The sequence below is a fragment of the Capricornis sumatraensis genome, chromosome 2 (assembly GCF_032405125.1).
Source record: "Capricornis sumatraensis isolate serow.1 chromosome 2, serow.2, whole genome shotgun sequence".
NCBI lineage: Eukaryota > Metazoa > Chordata > Mammalia > Artiodactyla > Bovidae > Capricornis > Capricornis sumatraensis.
The window spans coordinates 62258709-62281425 of record NC_091070.1 but is presented as its reverse complement, the minus strand read 5'-3'; the positions used below and the strand labels follow the sequence as shown (position 1 = coordinate 62281425).

The 22717-nt window shown below is 37.3% G+C and overlaps 1 protein-coding gene across 1 annotated transcript in view; it reads right to left on the bottom strand.

The window, feature by feature from the left end:
• MDGA2 (MAM domain containing glycosylphosphatidylinositol anchor 2) overlaps positions 1–22717 on the bottom strand; it is a 921279-nt gene that overhangs the window by 465686 nt on the left and 432876 nt on the right. The gene's annotated exons all lie outside the window — the stretch shown is intronic.

The window sequence follows — 22717 nt, the reverse complement described above, 5'->3', positions numbered from 1 at the left end:
GCATGAGTATAAGCAAACTCCAGGAGACAGTGAAGGACAGGGAAGTCTGATGTGCTGCAGTCCATGGGGTTGCAAAGAGCCAGACATGACTGACTAAACAACAACAACAACAAGGAATCTGAAAAACTGCAGTACTACAATCAATCCATAATATGGAGGGAGAAGAGTAGAAGAAATTTTTTCAAAGTTCCTTCCTAACTCTAAACAACTATGAAAGCATATATATATATGTATATGTATATATCCTGACATGCAAACATGTCCAAGATATATTATACATGAAAAAAGCAAATTATAAGACTTTATGTACAGTGGTCATATTTTTGGCAAATATACAGAATATTAAATGTATTCTTATTTCCAACACAAAAGAAAATACTGCTATAAACATTAAAAACTTTTTTACCTAGTTAAAAGTTTAATATTTTAACATCTTACTCTTATTTGCAACTATCTGCTTAAATAGATAGCAACCACTTATATTACCTAACTCTAGGAGTGCTTTTTAAAGAGTCTTAAAAACATTAACTCATTTAATACTTATAACAACACTATGAAGTAGTTGCTATTGTTACTCCTATTGTGCAGATGATGAAATTGAAGTAAGGAGAGGTCAAGTGTCTTGTTCACGGTCATACAAAGCTACTGATCAGTAGAGAAGAGTTTAAACTCAGGGCATTTTGGCTCACAAGCCAGGTCTTTCCAGCCCCACCTACTACATTGTGCTGCACCATCCTCTTCACTCCACTGCCCATTCAGAACATTAACTTGATACTCAAGCTCATTGGTGATTTATTAATATATTTACCTTCTGTCAATTTATTTTACATACATTGAGCACCAGTTATGTGCAAAGCATTGCTTGTTAACCTCTGTTTTCAGTAGTTGATGAGTTCTGTTTTTCAGTCCTCTCCCCTTAATAGCTAGACTCAAATTTATCAGTCCTTCTCAAGGTCCTGATCCAATCATTTCAAAATATTCCTAATATCATCATCATTAGTAGAAACATAGAGGCATTAACAGGCTACTCAGAAATATAGAGACAACCTATCTCAACACTTTCTAGGAGGCCACCATTTCCCAAACTCCCTGCATGCAACTCAGAACACTCACATGTTAGAACAGATACTCCCACGGTAAAGCATCTGCCAGCAATGCGGGAGACCAGGGTTCAATTCCTGGGTTGGGAAGGTCCCCTGGAGAAGGAAATCGCAATCCACTCCAGCACTCTTGCCTGGAAAATCCCATGGATGGAGGAGCCTGATAGGCTACAGTCCATGGAGTCGCTAAGGGTCGGACACAACTGAGCAACTGAGCGACTTCACTTTCACTGTATATATACCAACATTCAGAAACTGCTGACAGGTACGGAAGTTTGAGCTAGATAACTCCCAAATAATTATGGAATGAGTCACATACTCAATATCTGTGACTCTAGAAAGAACAACACTTTTTCCAGGAATGATATCTAAGAATACGGTCAGAAAATTTCACAAACAGGACAACTTATTCCTTTTATTTTTCAAATGTCCAAGTTTGCAAGGTTTCTACTAAAAACTAAAGAAAGGCTACAAGAAAGAATCAGAAACTCATGAATTCTGAGGGTAGATGAAGAAGAAAACAAAAACAAAATGCAAACTAAAACACTTGAATATATAATAGCAACAAATAAAAACAACAAAAGCCAAAGGATCCTTGAATGTGTGACACGGCAGAGGCAGGGCCACAGTCCTGCGTCTGAAAAAGACAGAAGGGCAGGCAATACTAGAACAGGTTACTGCTACTCAGTGGGATCCTTAGTTAACCGATAAATACTTTGGATTTTTTTTTTGTTGATACATTTCTGTTAATTACAAATACTTTGTATTTCTAATGCTGAGACTGTTCTTCAGGCTGTATTTTAACTGGTTTGTTGGAGCCAGGACCAGTTTGGTCACAAAGAAAATAAAAGCCTTGCAGGACAAGAGGCTCTCCATCTCTACACCTTAGACTGAGGGAGAAGGGTAGCTTTTAAGCAAGGGAGCCATATGTGGAGCTCCTCAGGAAGAAGAGGGGTGTAGACTTAAATATGTGTATATTCCATATGCCTAATATAGTGTCAAGTTGATAGAGTCAACATAATTTGTTAAATAGGTGAAAGTATAAATTAGTACATTAAAGAACAAATATACTATGTATTATGAAAAGAGAAGAAACTGATGACTCCTCAAAAAATATGAGATTCATAAGATGGATAACAGCAATAATGAAACATAATGTAAAAAGTGAACCCCTTTCCACATCTTACATAAGTTTCATAGAAGCAATGGAGGAAATGTCATGTTTAAAAGTTTAGGAAAATAATGAAAGAAGATAATTTTCTCCATGAACATGCAGAAAAGCAGAGCTAGATAGTAGCCACAAGGAAGTGATTCAGATGATAGTATTCAAAGCCAAAAAGAAAATGATCTTTTAAAATTTACATGACAAGTCCCTAATGTCCTGTTAAAGTTATACAGCTTTATAGTAATAAAATGAGCCTTTAAATTGGCAAGTGGTTGGCAGCAGGCAAACTATAGTGTCTTGGTTTTGTTTATTTTTGTTTTGCTTCCAATTTGGAAAAACATACAATCCCTGAGCATCAGAATAATCATAAATCTTATTAGTGGCTGGAAAACAAAATAGTGTGCATAAGAGCAACAAAGTCTTAGGTTTGTCAAGGTAAATAATTTCAAGTAACACTGCTACAGTGTTTAAACTCTGCTATAAGAACTTAGAAAAAATTAGTATATTTGATGTTAATATCATTGTCTAAAACCTAAAAGTTAGATTTATGCTTCAGTTCATCTTTTTTATCAAAATCCTTATGGTCACTCTACCTTCTTCAGAATTTGTTGGATAAGACAGGTATTTATATCTGTTAAGATGAGACAAGGGATTAATCAGAGGCTCCCTTATTTTTATTTTAAGAGAAACAGATTTAGATAGTCCTATAAAAAGTAGGGCAGGAATGAGCATAAAGCCGGAAAAACTTGTAAAAGTCTGTTCTTTGTATTTTCCTTTACGTAACAGTTTGTGTTCCTAAAAAATTGATAATGAGAGGACCCAACGGGAAACCTTGCACCTGTAACCTGGCACTTTTATGGCAGGGAAACAGACCTTCACACTGTGGAAGAAGCTCTAAGAGAAGACCTACAGACTATTAGGGTTGTAACCAGAGGGACTAAGGGATGCCTTTAAAAAGTCTCAGAAAGAGGAGTTAAGAGATATAGCATAATGAAGGAAAATTCTGGGGTAGAAGGGACATGTCTCTGTTACAGTTGTATCTAATGTTTTATGTTAGATTGGACACTGAGTCAATATATTCCTGCCCTTAGACTGAAGCAAAAAATGCAACACCAGCATAGATCTTCTCACAGAGATTAGTTCTCTGGACTTTTAGGGAGCAGACTACTCAAATTCTGCAACAGATGATGTGGGGGCAGGCCTGATGGATTCTGGTAACAGGACTGCCATTGGGGAATTCTGGATAGCACTGTATTTTTAAGTTGTGTTATTTACTTATTTATCTTCTTATCTATCATTTATTAAATCAATACACCCTTCACACACATATATGTATATTGAAAAAATAGGATTTAAGATATTGTGGTAATTTTAAAACACAGTCAAAATCCCTTGGTTTTCTTCCATTGAAAGTTGGAATCTATGCTTTTATCACTAGAATGTGAGCAGACCTTGTAAGTGCTTTGAATAACAGCAAATGGGCACAAGTGATGCCATGTTTCTTCAAGGTTAGGTCATAAAAGGCTATTCAGCTCCCCCTTATCCTCTGAAACACATTCTGAGAGTCCAAGCCACTCTGTAGGATGTACAACTCCCTTGTGCCCATCATTCGAGAGATTCCATATGTAGGGACTGCAGTTTTCCTTCACAGCGTGCTTAGTCTTTCAGCCATTTCTGACAAGGCAGCACACATGTCAGTGAAGCCTTATTGACCCATCTAGAACAGGCTGACTACTAAATAAATGCCACCAAATAACTTTGGTAAAACAACAAAACACAAATAAAAACAGAAGAATCATTTAGCTGAAGTCTAACAAAATTCCTCACAAAACAATGAGCTACAATAAAATGATTATTTTAAGACACTAAGTTTTGAGGTAGTTTGCTGCATTATAAATAATAGGAACACCCAAAAGATTTATTAAATATGGACACATAAAATATTAGGGGATAGAATAATATAATTTATGAGTGGAAAAATAAATGGTCTAGGATATGTCCTACTGAACATTTCCAAGCCTTCTTTTATGGTTTAAGTCCTTGTGGTTTAAGGACTTAGACCAACATAAGGACTTAAACCAACACACGCCTCCCAGGACTGCTGCTGCCAGTCCCCCTGTCCCCCGGGCAGGCCACTGCTGATCCACGCCTTCATGGGAGAACCTCAAATACTCACAGGCAGGCCTGACTCAGTGTTTTCTGGGAGCATGGCTCCTTTCTCTTGGTCCTGGTGCACACAGGGCTTTATTTGTGCCCTCCAAGAATCTCTGTTTCCCTTAGTTCTGTGGAAATTCTGTAATTGAACCCTGCTATCCTTCAAAGTCAGGTTCCCTAGGGATTCCCAGATCCTTTGCAGGATCCCCAGATTGGGAAGTCTGATGTGGAGCCTTGAACCTTCCCAACAGTACAAGAACTTCCTTAGTATTATTGTTCTCCACGTTGTGCGGAGAAGGCAATGGCACCCCACTCCAGTACTCTTGCCTAGAAAATCCCATGGATGGAGGAGCCTGGTGGGTGAGTTGCCCACCAGGAAGGTGGGTAAAGAACTCGCCTCTCAATGCAGGAAATGTAAGAGATATGTTCTATCCCAGGGTAGGAAGATCCCCTCCCCCCTCTACCAAGAAAAGCACGGCAAGAAGAGCCAGTATTCTTTTCTGGAGAATTCCATGGACGGAAGAGTCTGGCAGGCTACAGTCCATGGGGTTGAAAGAGTAGAGCACAACTGAAACAATTTAGCATGCACCCATGCACATCGGACGCGACTGAAGTGACTTAGCAGCAGCAGCAGCACGCACATGCACGCAGGCACATCCTGTAGGTATGGATTTGATTTTAATGTGATTGCACACCTCCTACAGTCTTGTTGCAGCTTCTCCTTTGTCACTGGACATAGAGTATCTTTTTGGCAGGTTCCAGAATCCTTCTGTTGATGGTTGTTCAACAGCTAGTTGCAATTTTGGTGTTCCAGAGGGAGAAGATAAGTGCATGCCCTTCTACTCCACCATCTTGCATGTATTTAACTACAATTTTGTATGTTTCTATTATTATGGGTTAGCTATTCATTATTTCATTATCTATTGGGCTAGTTATAGCAGTAAATTTTAAAATTATTTATAGAAGAATATGTAGAATTAAGAACATTTATTCTGTTAACATGTGTTTTTCTTGAAAATTGAGACATACCACTATTACTTCATTTTGGTGATAAAACATGAGTGTTAACAGAAGCATAGTTTGGAATCACAATGTGAATTAGAAGCTCAATGCATATGGAAATGCTATACATATCTGTATATTAGAATATAGACAGAGACAGCAAAAGGTGAGGAAAAGGATAAGGTGAAAGTGATGTTTCAGAACAAGAAGAAAATAACATTTACATGTGACATGTTACATATTTTAAGTTTGCAAGAAATCAAAAAAAAAAAAAACACTTTTCTAACAGTAATAAGAAAAACAGAAATGCCTAAAATAGGGAAAATCTAACATATGGTCAATATCTCAGTCAATACTTCTTTGGCAGCTTCCTTTATTTTTTGAAATTGAGAAAATCGCTTGCTATTCAAGATCAGCCAACTATGAGTAATGTTCATGAAAATTAAAGTCTATCCTATCTACAAAATAGTTAATGGACGGAAAATTTGCTCAGGCAATGGTATGGCTCTGCTGTCCAATGAATATGATGTCTGAGTACCTCTTGGTGATTTGATAATTTTGATTCTTGTTCCCCATTTAGCTCTTTCTTTTACTTCCTTTTTTTTTTTTTTTTTTTTAGGTTGGGTTGAAATTGTGGGTGATAGAGGGAATGGCTGATGTTTTTATTCTTAATTCACTCAACATAGTTAGCAAGATGTGATAGATACGTGTTATGGGTCATTCATTACCAAACTGTAGGGATGCAAGGGAGACTAGACCTTGGATTGTGCCTTCATGGAGCATACATTCTCAAAGGAAAGACAAACAAGTACAGAGGCAATTAATACCATTATTATACAATGGTGCAATTGCTAATAGATATTGGGAGGAATTAACAAAAGGGTAAGGAGAAAGAAAAGTGAGATTAATGCCTCAATAAAAGAAGAAAACTAACAACTGTTTTCTATAGTGTTGTTTTTTTTTTTTTTAACAACTTAACCATTTTCAATTGTACAGTTCAGTACTGTTAAGCATATTTACATTGTTGTGCAAGAGATCTCCAGAACTTTTCATCTTGTAAAACCAAAACTCTATATCCATTAAGTTGCTTCTAAAAACCTTTCAGCCACTTTCCCTTCATTCCCATCAGGAATTTATCATGAGAAACGCTGGACTGGAAGAAACACAAGCTGGAATCAAGATTGACAGGAGAAATATCAATAACCTCAGATATGCAGATGACACCACCCTTATGGCAGAAAGTGAAGAGGAACTAAAAAGCCTCTTGATGAAAGTGAAAGAGCAGAGTGAAAAAGTTGGCTTAAAGCTCAACATTCAGAAAACGAAGATCATGGCATCTGGTCCCATCACTTCATGGGAAATAGATGGGGAAACAGTGGAAATAGTGTCAGACTTTATTTTTTGGGATCCAAAATCACTGCAGATGGTGACTGCAGCCATGAAATTAAAAGACGCTTACTCCTTGGAAGAAAAGTTGTGACCAACCTAGATAGCATATTCAAAAGCAGAGACATTACTTTGCCAACAAAGGTCCGTCTAGTCAAGGCTATGGTTTTTCCAGTAGTCATGTATGGATGTGAGAGTTGGACTGTGAAGAAGGCTGAGCACTGAAGAATTGATGCTTTTGAATTGTGGTGTTGGAGAAGACTCTTGAGAGTCCCTTGGACTGCAAGGAGATCCAACCAGTCCATTCTGAAGGAGATCAGCCCTAGGATTTCTTTGGAGGGAATGATGCTAAAGCTGAAACTCCAGTACTTTGGCCACCTCATGCGAAGAGTTGACTCTGGTGCTGGGAGGGATTGGGGGCAGGAGAAGAAGGGGATGATAGAGGATGAGATAGCTGGATGACATCACGGACTCGATGGACGCGAGTCTGAGTGAACTCCGGGAGTTGGTGATGGACAGGGAGGCCTGGCATGCTGCGATTCTTGGGGTCGCAGAGTCAGACACGACTGAGCGACTGAACTGAACTGAACTGACACTTAGCAAAAGCATACAATCAGTAATCTTGTCTCTGTTTTTTCTCTCCTTCTGTCTCACTATCTGACTTTCCTGCTCTCTTTCTGTGATTCCTCTTACTATCAAATTTCAGTACATTTCTCTAGTAGAACAGTTTATGTATTTGCTTCTTTCTTTCCAACCAAGTCATCCACTCAAGTGCTTACCTTACACATTAAAAAAAAAAAAAAAAAAGATAATTTACCAAAAAAAAAAAAAAGAAGTCATTTCTCTGGGGAAAAAATATTCTAGTACTCCAACAGTGAACAAAGTGATTTTACTTATTTGTCATTTTAAATAGAATATTTTCTTTCCTCATCAATAATTAGTGTTCCCTTACCTCAGGGATCTTGTCTTTGCTATTTCTCCTGAAATGTTTGCATCACTCCCTTACTTCCCTTCAGGTATTTGCTCAAATACAAGCTTCTCATTAAGGTTTTCCCAACAATTTACTGAAACTTGAAATTGCCCCTGACTACGTCTTCCAGCTCTCCTCATCTATTACTCATGTTTTAGTTACATATTTGTCCATTATCTGTGTCCCCTTATTAGAATATCCATGATAACAGGGATTTGTGTCATTCATTCATGGCTGATTTGTCCAGTGCCTAGAAATGTGTCCGGCACATATGTTGCTCACTGAAATATTTGTAATGGTTGAATCCTAAAGATATTACCAGTTATCTGACTAATGTATAATTAATCACATGTACAGTTCTTTAAGAGTTCTACCAAGACAGAGCCAGTTAGCCTGAAAAGAGGGGAAGGACACGGGAACCTGGAAATGAGAATAAGAACCTTAAATTGTAGAACAATACTTCCCAGCAACTATTAGGTAGAATTATGGTTTTCACACACTTCTGGGGCTCCTAAAAGACTTTTGAAAAACCAGGTACCTTCATATATTAGTTTTCCTTTTTATTTTTCCTAATTAAAAACTGAGAAACTTGCTCATATAAATAAAGAATGTAAGAATTTGATTCTTTGAAATTATTCCAAGCTTTGGGAATAATATCATTAGCCCTATGGTACATCATCAAAAATTACTTCCAGTAACCTGTCAGCTGATAACTCTACTAGATTCACCTTAAATTTCTTGAAAGAAAAAAGAAATAAAAACCAACTTAGTTGCAGTAGAATTTCTTACCCAAATACAGATACTCACTTTTTGAACATCAAGACTTATTTCCATTTGTGCCCTAAAAGCTTTTTCACCCTCCAGAAATAATGTATTACTAATAAGATCAAAGTTGTGAACTATATTTTTTTTCTTTGTAGAAAGGGATAAGAGGAATTATCATGAGTGGGGGAAAAGAATTTAAATACCACCAACATTTTCCTCAAGCACATCAATTTTAGGAAAGTGTAAGGAACCTGAAAATAATAAGGTTAATTCCCTTAACATTCTGTATCTACTGACCCTTGTTTGAAGTTTTTGCTTGAACTTTTTTTTAAAAAAGTAAGTCTACATAAATGAGCATCCTAAAATGTTTACAAAGTAAACCTGTTTCAAAAATGCTGTTTTTGTTCTTCCCCTTTGAAGAAATTCACAATATTCATTGGTCTCTGGGGAGGAAACCTGTTTGGCTTGTCTAATTTGTATTTTCTAAACCATATTTGAACCCAGAACCCTTTTTCTTTACAACATTATTTGGCAACCCACAAATTAATATTCCATTGTTAAATGATTAACACTAAAAGCAGATGCTGCCACTGAGAAGCATAGAGAGATTACCTATTTATCTATTTATCTTCTTTTAATAGAAAACTGGCTTTAGAAAATAAGGACTTGCTGTCATAGGAGAATGAATTCTGAGAACTGAGGCATCTGAGAGTTGAGAGGGACCCAAGAGCTGAGCAGAATACTGCATATTCATAACAGAACTAGTTCAAGAAATGTGGGGGAAGGGAGAGAAAACAGTGTCACTACCAAAATATTATATAAGAGATTGACAAAACTGTCCAACATCTAGGATACTTCATCTATATTCAACAGATAAGCTGCTGCTGCTAATAGACTTTTCATTCTTCTGGAAGCTAAGGGTGGGAACCTAGAAAGAAAATAACTCTGCATCTCCAGAGATCAAGGGAGAACATTCATTCAGCTTCAAATTGGTTCTAGGTATGAAAATGTTGATTTAAGGTGGGGAAATAAAGATGGCCTGGCCCAAAATATAATGCTATGCAGAAAACTGAACTGACTGAGGAAAAGATTAAAAACTCCAGATGAGAGCTCCTTAAATTAGTGTAACATGAATTAATATCTGACAAAGGAAGAATTTAGATATACATATATAAGAGAGAGGAAAAGAGATTGTTTCTGCTTTTTCTCAGAGATTTTGTAGAACTATAAAAATTTCTGTATGCTCAATGCAGTGCACATATGTTAGAAAATTATAACAACGGAAAAATCAAAGGGAAAGTCAGGCTTTAAGCAGGAAGTGAAATTTTTACTGAGCCCTTAGACAGGAAGAACAGAATTCACCTAAGACAGAGAGCAGATAGGATGTATCTAGGAGTCTTACAGAGATTTCTTGAATGTGTGCTCTCTCATTTTGGTTCTCAGATTGTTAATTTTAAAAACAGTTTAGAAACATTAACAAATCATCACAAAGATAAATAAGAGAAAAGCAGCATAGGAAATGCTCAGAATGAATAAACACAATTTTTAAAAGTAAAACTTTGTCCATACAACCCCTGTAACATTTAGACTGGCATCTTTCTTGGGTTCTCTGAACAAACATCTAATGAAACTGGGCTGAGTCTGAACAAATCATAACCTTGGGGCTAAAAACAGATGCCACTGTATCAACTCCTCAGTCAACCTAAATTTTCAATGTCCTTTTTATACAAAGTCCATGCTCAGCCCATACAGTTTCTAAAGAATGCAAATACTAGCAATGATTTAAATGTGAAATCCAAGAACAAAACTTATCTTTAGCTTTAATATCAGTTACTATGACAACCAATGGGCTGTTTAAAGCTATTAGCATTCTCGCCCACCCATTTAATAATACTGACAAAAATGGCATGGATGTTGAGAAAAAGCAAGTTACTTCAGTGTCATATCACATAGCAATGACAGTGAAAACCACACAGGCTTAGGAAAGTTCAGAGAGTTTGGAGAAACAGTTTAAAAGACGAGTCAATCAGCAGCTCTTAGAACATGGAATATATTGATGCCCGCTCCCTATCATACTTTTCAAGATTTTTTTGTTTTGTTTTGCTTTTTTTTAATTCCAAGTTCAGGGTTTAAACAAGACATGAAAGTTATACTGGAATGGACAAATGGATGTTTAGCCAAAACCTTTTACAATTACAAGGACTTGAGCTTACTGTTACAAGAACTTGATCTTACTGTTCACTGTTTTATCTCAAGTACGTGGTGAATAGTAGAATGCAAAGTTAGCTCTGTGATATCCAGGTAATTTTAACAAGGAAAAAGGTGATGTGATAAAGAAGGCAGGATCAAGTTTCATGAACTTCCCTGTGAAAGATTCATCTGCTAAAAGCAGCTAAGAACGATATATCATAAGATGGTAAAACAGATGGCTGAAGTCACAGTGCTACATCAGAAAAGTATGGAGACTAAAACTAAAATAGCCACAGTAATATGTCTATTAACAACACGCCAAGTACAGCAGCAAAAATACCTTGAGGAAGAATCTCACTTCAAAAAAGAGGTTCTTCCTCCTTACACTTGATGCTATTTTCTGAATTACTCTTGGTTTGTTGCATATGTTTAACCATCTGGGTGTTTGCCATGCTCAGATGAAAGAAACTAACCTCTCTCCTTGAATGAGGTGTCCTTGTCTTATAAGCCTACCTGTGTTAAATAGACAAACAAGAGTAAACTAAACAGGCAACCTAGGAGCAGCATGCTATACTGAAAACTTTTGCAGAGAATATTTTTTTGCACATTACACAAGCAGAGTAAAGAATTCTCCAGTCTTTATATTAGTTATTAAGAAAAGAACACTCATTAACCCATGACAGTAAATGCTATGAAAGTGACCTTAAGATTATTACAGATGATGTCAAAAAATCACTTCAAAAATGTAAATATACATGGAAGTGGTTGTAAACAGTGAATCATGATTACTCATAGACATTTCAACTACAAAAGTAGGCACACAAAAAGCAGATCAGAGTATGGTATAGTCAAAGACATGGGAAAGTTTCTTCCAAATCAGAAAGAACCCGCTGAGATTTACAGAAGGATTCACTTACACAGACGTATCAATAAATATTGTTTACTAATGTATGTGGATTCATTCATCTATTAATTATACTTAGAAATTACCTTTGGGAAGTGGCATGATGTAATAGTTAAGAACTAGTCTGGTGCCAGACAACGTGGTGTGAATCTCAGGTCCACTATTCTGGACAAATTATGTGACCAATCTGGGCTTCAACTGTATTTTTCTTACAAGGCTACTTTAAACATCAAAAGAGTGATTTTAAACATCAAATGAGTTTAAAGCTCTTAAGTAGCCAACACATGGTTTGCACTATATACTGTTGACTATTATCATTATTTATTATATACAATATAAAATATATTTCAATATAAACGTTGAAAATATGGACAAATAAAAATTATAATATTATTCTCCCATGAATTTGCTTGCACAACCCCACCAAGCCCATCAATCTGAAGGACAGAAGTTTTTAATAACTTAGAGTCAAAAGACAAAGATATGCTGGTGGTGGTCCAGTGGTTAAGACTTCGCACTTTCAGTGCAGGGGGCATGGGCTCCATCCCTGGTGGTGGAAATAAGATCCCACGTGTCACACAACAGAGCCAAAAATAAAAATAAATAAATAAATAAATAAGTGCAGTTCCTGAAGGCCCAGCATCAAAAAAAAGGAAAAAAAAAAAATCCTGATCTTTTTGTCCCTGATCAAGCACAGGAAAAATATGATACAAAAGTCTTAATATTTGCTCTGACAGGACTTGGGACCTTGGATTTTACTCTACAGAGACAAATAGCACAGATTTTTGAAACCTAATGTCATTTTATCTTGAACCATAAACCTAACTTGCCTGATCAAAATGTAGCTTTCCTTACAGCTTTCAAGTAAGGAAAGAATATTCTACTCAAAGAATGAAACTACCACTTTACCAGCTCAATTTCTCTAAATAAATAAATGAATGGATAAATAAATGAAAAATCATTCTGCTTGTAAACTTGAAATTATTGTAGGTTTTGTCATCATGAGGCTGACATGAGTCAGCCTACAAGTTCATTGAAAAGTTTGAGTTGCGTGGCCTACCAGGCTGTGGGGCAGACACCGAATAAAGGAATATTCACCAGGATAATTCCTCCCTGTATAGCCTTCGCCTGCCTGCCTGGCTGGCTGACTGCATCTTCCTAACGACATCCTAGCTACTCAGATACTACAGCTTTAAATTTATCTAAGTACAATCATAGAGAATTGGCACTGCTAAATATCAAATATTAGAACTTAATCTATAGAACCAAGATGTATGTAAGTATGTGGATTTTAAGCTGTTTTTGTTTTTCTTTTCTCATATTATCTCATCAAGGAAATTTTCACAAAATTTCCTATACTATTACTATTCCTTGAATCCATGAATAAAATCAAGAAGCAAGCTCTTTAAATCGAGATGTCCCTGTGTGTTAGTTGCTCAGTCGTGTCTAACTCTTTGTGATGCCATAGACGACAGCCTCTGTCCATGAATTATCTAGGCAAGAATATTGGAGTGGGTTGACACTCCCTTCTCCAGCGGATCTTCCCAAACCAGGCATTGAACCTGAGTCTCCCAAATTGTAGGCAGATTCTTTGCCATCTGAGCCAACACGGATGTCCCTGGGGAATAATTTAATAATTTGAGTTGTTTTCAAGGAGCAGAGTGGTACTGTTTCTGAATATCTCTCTTAAAATTGTACCTCTAGGCTTCATTTCTATTGTGGTCACTAAAAATTTCTTCACCAATTTTTCTGCTCTCAAATCTTTGGCAAATTAACATCTTTATAGACATTATCAGATAGTTGAAATGAGGTGGACGAACCTAGAGCCTATTATCCGGAGTGAGGTAAGTCAGAAAGAGAAAAATAAATATTGTATATTAATGCATATATATGGAATCTAAAAAATAGTACTGATGAACATAATGGCGGGGTGGGGGTAGAGATGCAGAGGTAGAGAACAGGCTCATGGACACAGCAGGGAAAGGAGAGCAGGAGATGAGTTGAGAAAGAGTTGACATACATACACTACCATGTGTAAAACAGCAAGCCAGTGGGAAGCTGCTACATAACTCGGGGAGCCCAGCTTGGAGCTCTAAGATGACTTAGAGGGGTAAAATGGGGTGGGTAGAAGGGAGATTCAAGAGGACAGGATATTAATATACATATAGTTTTGACTGATTTCAGTTGTCGCATGGCAGAAACCAACACAACTTTTCTTTGCCCCTGTTTTTTTTTTTAATATTAATTTATTTATTTTAATTGGAGGCTAATCACGTTACAATATTGTAGTGGTTTTGCCATACATGAACATGAATCTGCCACGGGTGTACATGTGTTCCCCATCCTAAACCCCCACCCACGTCCCTCCCCATCCCATCCCTCTGGGTAATCCCAGTGCACCAGCCCCAAGCACCCTGTATTATGCATCGAAACTGGACTGGCGATTCACTTCACATATGATAATATACATGTTTCAATGCCATTCTCCCAAATCATCTCACCCTCACCCTCTCCCACAGAGTCCAAAATTCTGTTCATCTGTGTCTCTTTTGCTGTCTCGCATACAGGGTTATCGTTATCATCTTTCTAAATTCCATATATATGCACTAGTATACTGTATTGGTGTTTTTCTTTCTGGCTTACTTCACTCTGTATAATAGGTTCCAGTTTCATCCATCTCATTAGAACTGATTCAAATGTATTCTTTTTAATGGCTGAGTAACGCTCCATTGTGTATATGTACCACTGCTTCTTATCCATTCATCTGCTGATGCAACATCTCAGTTGCTTCCATGTCCTGGCTATTATAAACAGTGCTGCGATGAACACTGGGGTACACATGTCTCTTTCAATTCTGGTTTCCTTGGTCGTATGCCCAGCAGTGGGATTGCTGGCTCATATGGCAGTTCTATTTCCAGTTATTTAAGGAATCACCACACTGTTCTCCATAGTGGTTGTACCAGTTTGCATTCCCACCAACAGTGTAAGAGGGTTCCCTTTTCTCCACACCTTCTCCAGTATTTATTGCTTGTAGATTTTTGGATAGCAGCCATTCTGACTGGCGTGAAACGGTACCTCATTGTGGTTTTGATTTGCATTTCTCTGATAATAAGTGATGTTGAACATCTTTTCATGTGTTTGTTAGCCATCTGTATGTCTTCTTTGGAGGAATGTCTGTTTAGTTCTTTGGCCCATTTTTTGATTGAGTCATTTATTTTTCTGGAATTGAGCTGCAGGAGTTGCTTGTATATTTTTGAGATTAATTCTTTGTCAGTTGCTCATTTGCTATTATTTTCTCCCATTCTGAAGGCTGTCTTTTCACCTTGCTTATAGTTTCCTTTGTGGCCAACACAACATTTTAAAGCAACTATTCTCCAATTTAAAAAAAATTAATTAAAAAAATGTTGAACAGAAACCAATGAAAATAGTTATTACTAATATTCACAATTTTTTCCTCCAAGTAGGCAAAAAAAAGTTTAGGTAAGCTACAGCTTTCAACATTTTTAAAGCATGTTTTTGAACACAATAAAATTTTCTTCTGAGACATTGCTGAAGGAGAATATCTTTAAAAACAAGTTTGGTGGCTCAGCCTTACCAATAACATAGGGCTTAACTAAACTAAATTTTCTAAATTCTAAGTTTTACTGGCTATGGAAGCACCAAAGAATTTTTTTTTAATTTCTTAGTGATTAGTGCTTTCCTTGATTTACCCCTAGTCAATATCATTCAGATTAGTTAGTTGGTTCAGTCGCTCAGTCGTGTCCGACTCTTTGTGACCCCATGATGAATCGCAGCACGCCAGGCCTCCCTGTCCATCACCAACTCCCGAGATTAGCTTTAAAAATACTTTAGACCTTCCTTCTAAGTGTTTTTAATTGTTTTCTTTTTAAGTTGCTACAAGAGTTTGATCCCTAACGTACCCCTTTGTTCAGTGGCATGCTAATAAATATTTAACAGCCCGCTCACCAAACAAAATTAAACAAAAGTCTTGACTTGTAACATTTACCAATTTCTGTGATGCAAATACTTCTAACGGGGCTGATTTCAAATTACCAATATAATGACATTGAGAATAGAGTTAAGAAGAGATGCATAATACAGCATATGTAACATTTCCAACATTTAAATACAGCAGATATAAATAACTTCAAGATCATCAATAATAAGATGCAGCAAAATAATGAGAATGTGATTAGTTTTGATGATTTATTAACTTTAGTTTTAATGTAATTTATTCAATGGTAAGATCATATCATTTAATTTTTAATAGTCTCCATGTTTAACGATTTTTTTCACAAGCCATTAAGAGCTGGCTCCAGAACACCACTGCCTGCATATAACAATTGATTAATATTTAAATATATATGTGTATAAATATTTTCATGATAGCAAAATCCATATTTCAAACACCTATTTAAATACATTCCACAGTTTAGGCATTTTTCTTTTCTTTTCTTTTTTTTTTTTAATTGTTTGTTAACTTTTCTATTCATGGTAGCTGGAGTATTCTACTATCTTTGCTTTTTAAGTTCATGGAGGAAAGACTAAATGTAGTGGCATAAACTTGACATTGCTGTGGAAACCAATGTTTCAACTTGTTTTATAAATTAACTTCCTTTAAACTGGCTGATTTATGATATGACAATTTTTCTTTGTAAATGGCTGGGCAAATCTTTGAAAACTAGTCTTCTGTGAGAACCAGTGACATTAGCATAATTTTTTTCACCTCAGAAGCCTTCATGTTAATACTGACCAAACTGCTGCTGCTGCTGCTAAGTCACTTCAGTCGTGTCTGACTCTGTGTGACCCCATAGACAGCAGCCCACCAGGCTCCCTCGTCCCTGGTATTCTTCAGGCAAGAACACTGGAGTGGGTTGCCATTTCCTTCTCCAATGCATGAAAGTGAAAAGTGAAAGTGAAGTCGCTCAGTCGTGTCCGACTCTTAGCGACCCCATGGATTGCAGCCTACCAGGCTTCTCTGTCCATGGGATTTTCCAGGCAAGAGTACTGGAGTGGGGTGCCATTGCCTTCTCCGACTGACCAAACTAGTGAGCAAACTAGTGAGACCAAAGTCTTAATAACACAGAAGTTCCACATTTCCTAATCAAGCATTTTAAAAAGAAAATTACATATTGCAACACTTTCTACACAAGGGATACAAAAATCATAATCTCCACTCTCCAAAAATCTTCACTAATATTATTAAAATTAATGTTATTAATAGCTAACACTACTGCTAGGATGACATAGTGAATCAGTTATCATAAGTTTAATAAACACAGTGGAGTAAACAAAGGTCTTGGGAGTTAGTCAGAATTAGATTCGGGTTAAGCTGTTACCTTTACTACCTCATTTTACCTTTGGAGAAGGCAATGGCATCCCACTCCAGTACTCTTGCCTGGAAAATCCCATGGATGGAGGAGCCTGGTAGGCTGCAGTCCATAGGTTCACTAAGAGTCGGACACAACTGAGCGAGTTCACTTTCACTTTACCTTGCAATCACAAGTAGGAGGTACTCCTGCTAACCCCAATTTATAGGTCAAGAAACAGATAAGGTTTAAATAAACCAAGTAAATAGTCCAAATAATAGTAGGGATAAAACTGGAACCTGAATCTAATTCTGGCTAACTCCCAAGACCTTTGTTTACTCCACTGTGTTTATTAAACTTATGATAACTAATTCACTGTGTCATCCTCCTAGTGTTCAAACTAGAAGCCCTACACTTTTTAAATGCTGTGTAATCCTTCACCCTCACACTTACTCAATGACTTAATCCTATTGCTTATTTGAGTCCAACATTTGCTATCTCCACTGTCACTACCCTGGTAGAGGTCACCATCATCTCTGGCCTGGGTAACTATAATAATCTTCTACTTAGTTTCCTTTCATTTTGCCACTGTACTCTGCATCACCATGCTCTATCATTTCTCAGTGTATAGGCAGAATAGTCTCTAAAGCTAAAGTCTGATTCTATCAATATCTTAATTAAAATACTTCAGTGGTGGATCACATTAAGTACAGAGTCTTAGATGGACCTCCCCAAACTCTGCAATTTGTTCCCTGTTATCTCATTAGGCTCTGGCATTGCAGCTTCCTCTTTTTTATAGTGACTGGCTTCTGGTTCTCTGAAAGTGCCAAGCTCTCACCAACTGGCTTTTGACAGGTGCTTTCTTCTGTCTGAAGTGCTAATCTTCTGTTCCTACACTTCTCCAATGCTCCTGGTTTGCTCTAGTTAATTATTTAATTCTCAACTTAAAAGTCACTTTCTCTGGAAAACTTTCTAGACTCTTGCAGCCTAGGTAAGATGTCCTGCCTTCTTGCTATCCACAAATTCTCCATTTAAAACATTTACTACACTGTATTATAATTGCCCTGCTAATTCTGTGATGTCAGAAACTATGTCTATCTTATTTATCTCTATATGTCCACCTCTGAATATGGAAGCTTACATAGTAAAGGCAATCAATAAGCATTTGTTGAATGAATTGATGAGTTTGTTCTGCAGATTATAAGGGGATAATACTACAAAGTACTTGGTCACACAGTCCTTTTCAAGAACTTAAATATACAAGTATAATCATGAATGGAAAGAAAATGACCCCTCCACTTTCAGTCCTGAAGGTGATCCTTTTTGATTAATACATATATTTTAATAATTATACCAACACAAATATATTTTAAGTGTGAAAACAAACCTTAAAATTAGGATTGCAGGGGGAAGTTAATTCTTTGAAAAATAAATTAAAAGATTTACATTCTTCTGGTTGAATATTTTCATTTCACTCCATCATGTCTGATGTTAATTACAGAAACAATTTGATTCACCCATTTGATTTTGTTCATTGCCGGGAGCCAGCATGAGGAGTCCCGCCGGTGACAAAGGTCATGAGGTTAAGGGGCCCGACAGGCAAAGGCGAGTCGAGCCTTAAGGGAGCCTCACTGAATCTGCTTGTGCGTCTGCCCCAAAAACCAGAGTTTTCCTGCCTTGCTGCATTATGCCTTTCACCTACACTTCTGACATTACGGGGGGCTATCCCCCACCACCTCTCTCTGTAAAGGAGTTAACTTAGGACTCCTGTTAATAAATCTCCTGGGTGTGTTTCAGTCCCAAAACTCTTCTGATGGCTTTCTAGCCTGCCTGACAAGATTATCCAGCCACATGTGATTGTTTACAGCCTCCCAACCGTGAGAGGCACGAGATGCTTTAAACTTTCTAAAAACAGATTCTTTTGAGAAGTTAGAAAATTATTAGTATAGTATTAGCGAGTTAGTTAGAAATTATGTTGGTGAGGGGTTTCATTGCTGAGTTAATGATTGCCGCCAGGCCTCCATATCCTTAGGCACCTCGGAGTATGTTAATCGATGTAATTGGAATGTAGAAAAAGAAATATAGTAGTTTTGATGTTAGCAATACTAGACTTTTTGAGTTAATGAATTTTCTCTTTGTTATAGATCACTGTACTCCTCTTTCTTTGTTATAAATCGTTGTGTCCTTGCTATGTAAAAATGTAACTTTATCACTATCTTAAGGCTTCCCTGGTGGCTCAGATGGTAAAGCATCTGCCTGCAATGCGGGAGACCCGGGTTCGATTCCTGGATCGGGAAGATCCCCTGGAGAAGGAAATGGCAATCCACTGCAGCACTCTTGCCTGGAAAATCCCATGGATGGAGGAGCCTGATAGGCTACAGTCCATGGGGTCGCAAAGAGTCGGACACAACTAGGCGACTTCACTTTCACTTTAAGACTAAATAGATCTTAAGGGGAAACAAGTTTTGTGATCGATTAACCTTTATCAATAGAAAGAAAGGTGGGTCCATAAAATGTTAATCGGTCTCCAGACCAGAAGATATTGTGAACAAATGTAAGACCCTTGTAAGAACAAAGATATGCTGAGAACACATTTATCTCTATGTATAACTAAAAGTATAAAAGTGGACTTGGAAAATAAATGAACCAGTTCCTGGAAAGACTGGTTTCCCCTGTGTGGTCTTTTCTCATTCTCTTCTTTTCTGGCTGAATTCCCATCTGGAGTGTGGAGGCTCGCCATGTCCACTTACTTGCCCTGGCTTCTAAGACCCACGCGAGAGGGAGCCCAAGGCGGGGTACCCTCCACTACTCAAGCTGGCACCGGTGGCCTATGTAAGTGGTGCAAACTCCTTGTCTCGGAGTTTTATTGGTTCTCCACGTAAACCAAGTTATTCAGCCTCTTTCCTCCATTTATTTTCTTACTACACTATTTCTTTCTAATCTCCCTCCATATCTTTAATTAAGCAATTAATTCCTCAGATGCCGATGCCGTCTCTGCTTCAAATTCCCTGGATCCACCGGGGCTGGACCCCGGCAGTTCATTTCAAAATTTAATTGGGGTTTCTACCATTGGTTGTTTTTTGTGTTCATTATGCTTGTTGATTCCAAATTTCTCAGGTTAAATTTGGCAAACAGAAATTTTGTCAGAATAATTTTATTTTCCATTATTTTCTATAGATAATATTTTTAAGTTATGCATATCTGACCAATATCAGTGTTTTATAGATTATACACAAAACATGCAGTGGTTTATCTTCCCCCAGTTATGTTTTCTTTTAAAAACTTTATGTTTTTTACAGGGTTTTTTTTCTTTTCTTATAATTGATTTTTAATATCATAGCATTATGTTTGGGAAATATGCTTGATATGATTTCAAATTTCCTAAGTTTACCAAGGCTAGATTTGTGGCCTAGCATGTGATCAAAGCAGAGGATGCTCCACGTGACCTTGAGAAGAATGTGTATTCTGCTGCTTTTAGATGGAATGCTTTAAAAATATCAATTAAGTCCATCTGGTCTACTATCCCATTTAAGATCTGTGGTTTCTTAATGATCTTCTGTCCAGATGATCTGTCCATCAATGAAAGTGGGGTGCTAAAGTCCCCCATATTGTGTAACTGTTGATTTCTCTTTTTATGGCTCTTAGTATTTGCCTTATAAGTTGAGGTGCTCCTAATTTGGGTGCATATATATTTACCATTGTTATATCTTCTTCTTGGATTGATCCCTTGATCATTATGTAGTGTTCTTCTATGTCTCTTGTAACAGTCTTTATTTTAAAGCCTATTTTGACTGATATGAGTATTGTTACTCCAGCTTTCTTTTGATTTCCATTTGCATGGAACAGCTTTTTTCCATCCCCTCACTTTCGGTATGTCCTTAGATCTAAAGTGGGTCTCTTGTAGACAGCATATATATGGGTCTTATTTTTGTGTCCATTAAGCCTGTCTATGTCATTTGGTTGGAGCATTTAACTTGTTTATGTTTAAATTCATCATTGATACATATATGCACTTATTGCCACTTTGTTAATTGTTTTGGATTTATTTTTGTAAGTCATTTTTCATCCATTCCTCTTTCATGCTCTTCTCTTGTGATTGATGACTAACTTTAGCATTGTGTTGGATTCTTTGTTCTTTTTTTCTATAGGTTATCTCTTGTAGATTTTCAGCTTGAGGTTATCATGAGGTCATCATAATGTTTATGAATAGTACTCTCTATATAAACATGATTTTTTCACTTAAAAATACTCTAATAAAATATACATTTATTATTGAAAATTGGGGAGTGTATCAATAGATATAAAATCCACCTATAAACCCATCACACAGAGATTAATTATAGATAGCAGTTTTGTATAAATGAATAAACAAATTTTTAAAAAGTATTGAAACACTATATGCTGTATTGACTTTGAATTTTTCTTTTTCTTAATATAAATTTATTTATTTTAATTGGAGGCTAATTATATTACAATATTGTATTGGTTTTGCCATATCTCGACATGAATCTGCCATGGGTGTAGTCATGTTCCCCATCCTGAACCCTCCTCCCACCTCCCTCCCCATACCATCCCTCTGGGTCATCCCAGTGCACCAGTCCCAAGCATCCTGTATCATGCATCAGACCTGGACTGGGGATCCGTTTCACATATGATAATATACATGTTTCAGTGCCATTCTCCCCAATCATCCCACCCTTACCCTCTCCCACAGAGTCCAAAATACTGTTCTATACACCTGTGTCTCTTTTGCTGTTTTGCATACAGGGTTATCGCTACCATCTTTTAAAATTCCATATATATCCATTAGTATACTGTATTGGCACCCCACTCCAGTACTCTTGCCTGGAGGATCCCATAGACAGAGGAGCCTGGTAGGTTTCGGTCCATGGGGTCGCAAAGAGTCAGACACAACTGAGCGACTTCACTTTCACTTTTCACTTTTGTGCATTGGAGAAGGAAATGGCAACCCACTCCAGTGTTCTTGCCTGGAGAATCCCAGGGACGGGGGAGCCTGGTGGGCTGCCCTCTATGGGGTCACACAGAGTCGGACACGACTGGAGTGACTTAGCAGCAGCAGCAGCATACTGTATTGGTGTTTTTCTTTCTGGCTTACTTTACTCTGTATAATAGGCTCCAGTTTCATCTACCTCAATAGACCTGATTCAAATGTATTCTTTTAAATGGCTGAGTAATACTCCATTGTGTATATGTACCACAGCTTTCTTATCCATTCATCTGCTGATGGACATCTAGGTTGCTTCTATGTCCTGGCTATTGTAAACAGTGCTGTGATGAACATTGGGGTACACTGTCTCTTTCAATTCTGGTTTCTTCAGTGTGTATGCCCAAAAGTGGAATTGCTGGGTCATATGGCAGTTCTGCAAGTCTGAGTGAACTCTGGGAGTTGGTGATGGACAGGGCGGCTTGGCGTGCTGCGATTCATGGGGTCGCAAAGAGTCAGACATGACTGAGTGACTGAACTGAACTGATTGCAGTTCTATTTCCAGTTTTTTAAGGAAACTCCACACAGTTCTCCATAGTGGCTGTACTAGTTTGCATTCCCACTGACAGTGGTTCCCTTTCAACATTTATTACCTGTAGACTTTTGGATAGCAGCCATTCTGACTGGCATGAAATGGTACCTCATTGTGGTTTTGATTTGTATTTCTCTGATCATGAGTGATGTTGAGCATCTTTTCATGTGTTTGTTAGCCATCTGTAGGTCTTCTTTGGAGAAATGTCTGATTAGTCCTTTGGCCCATTTTTCAA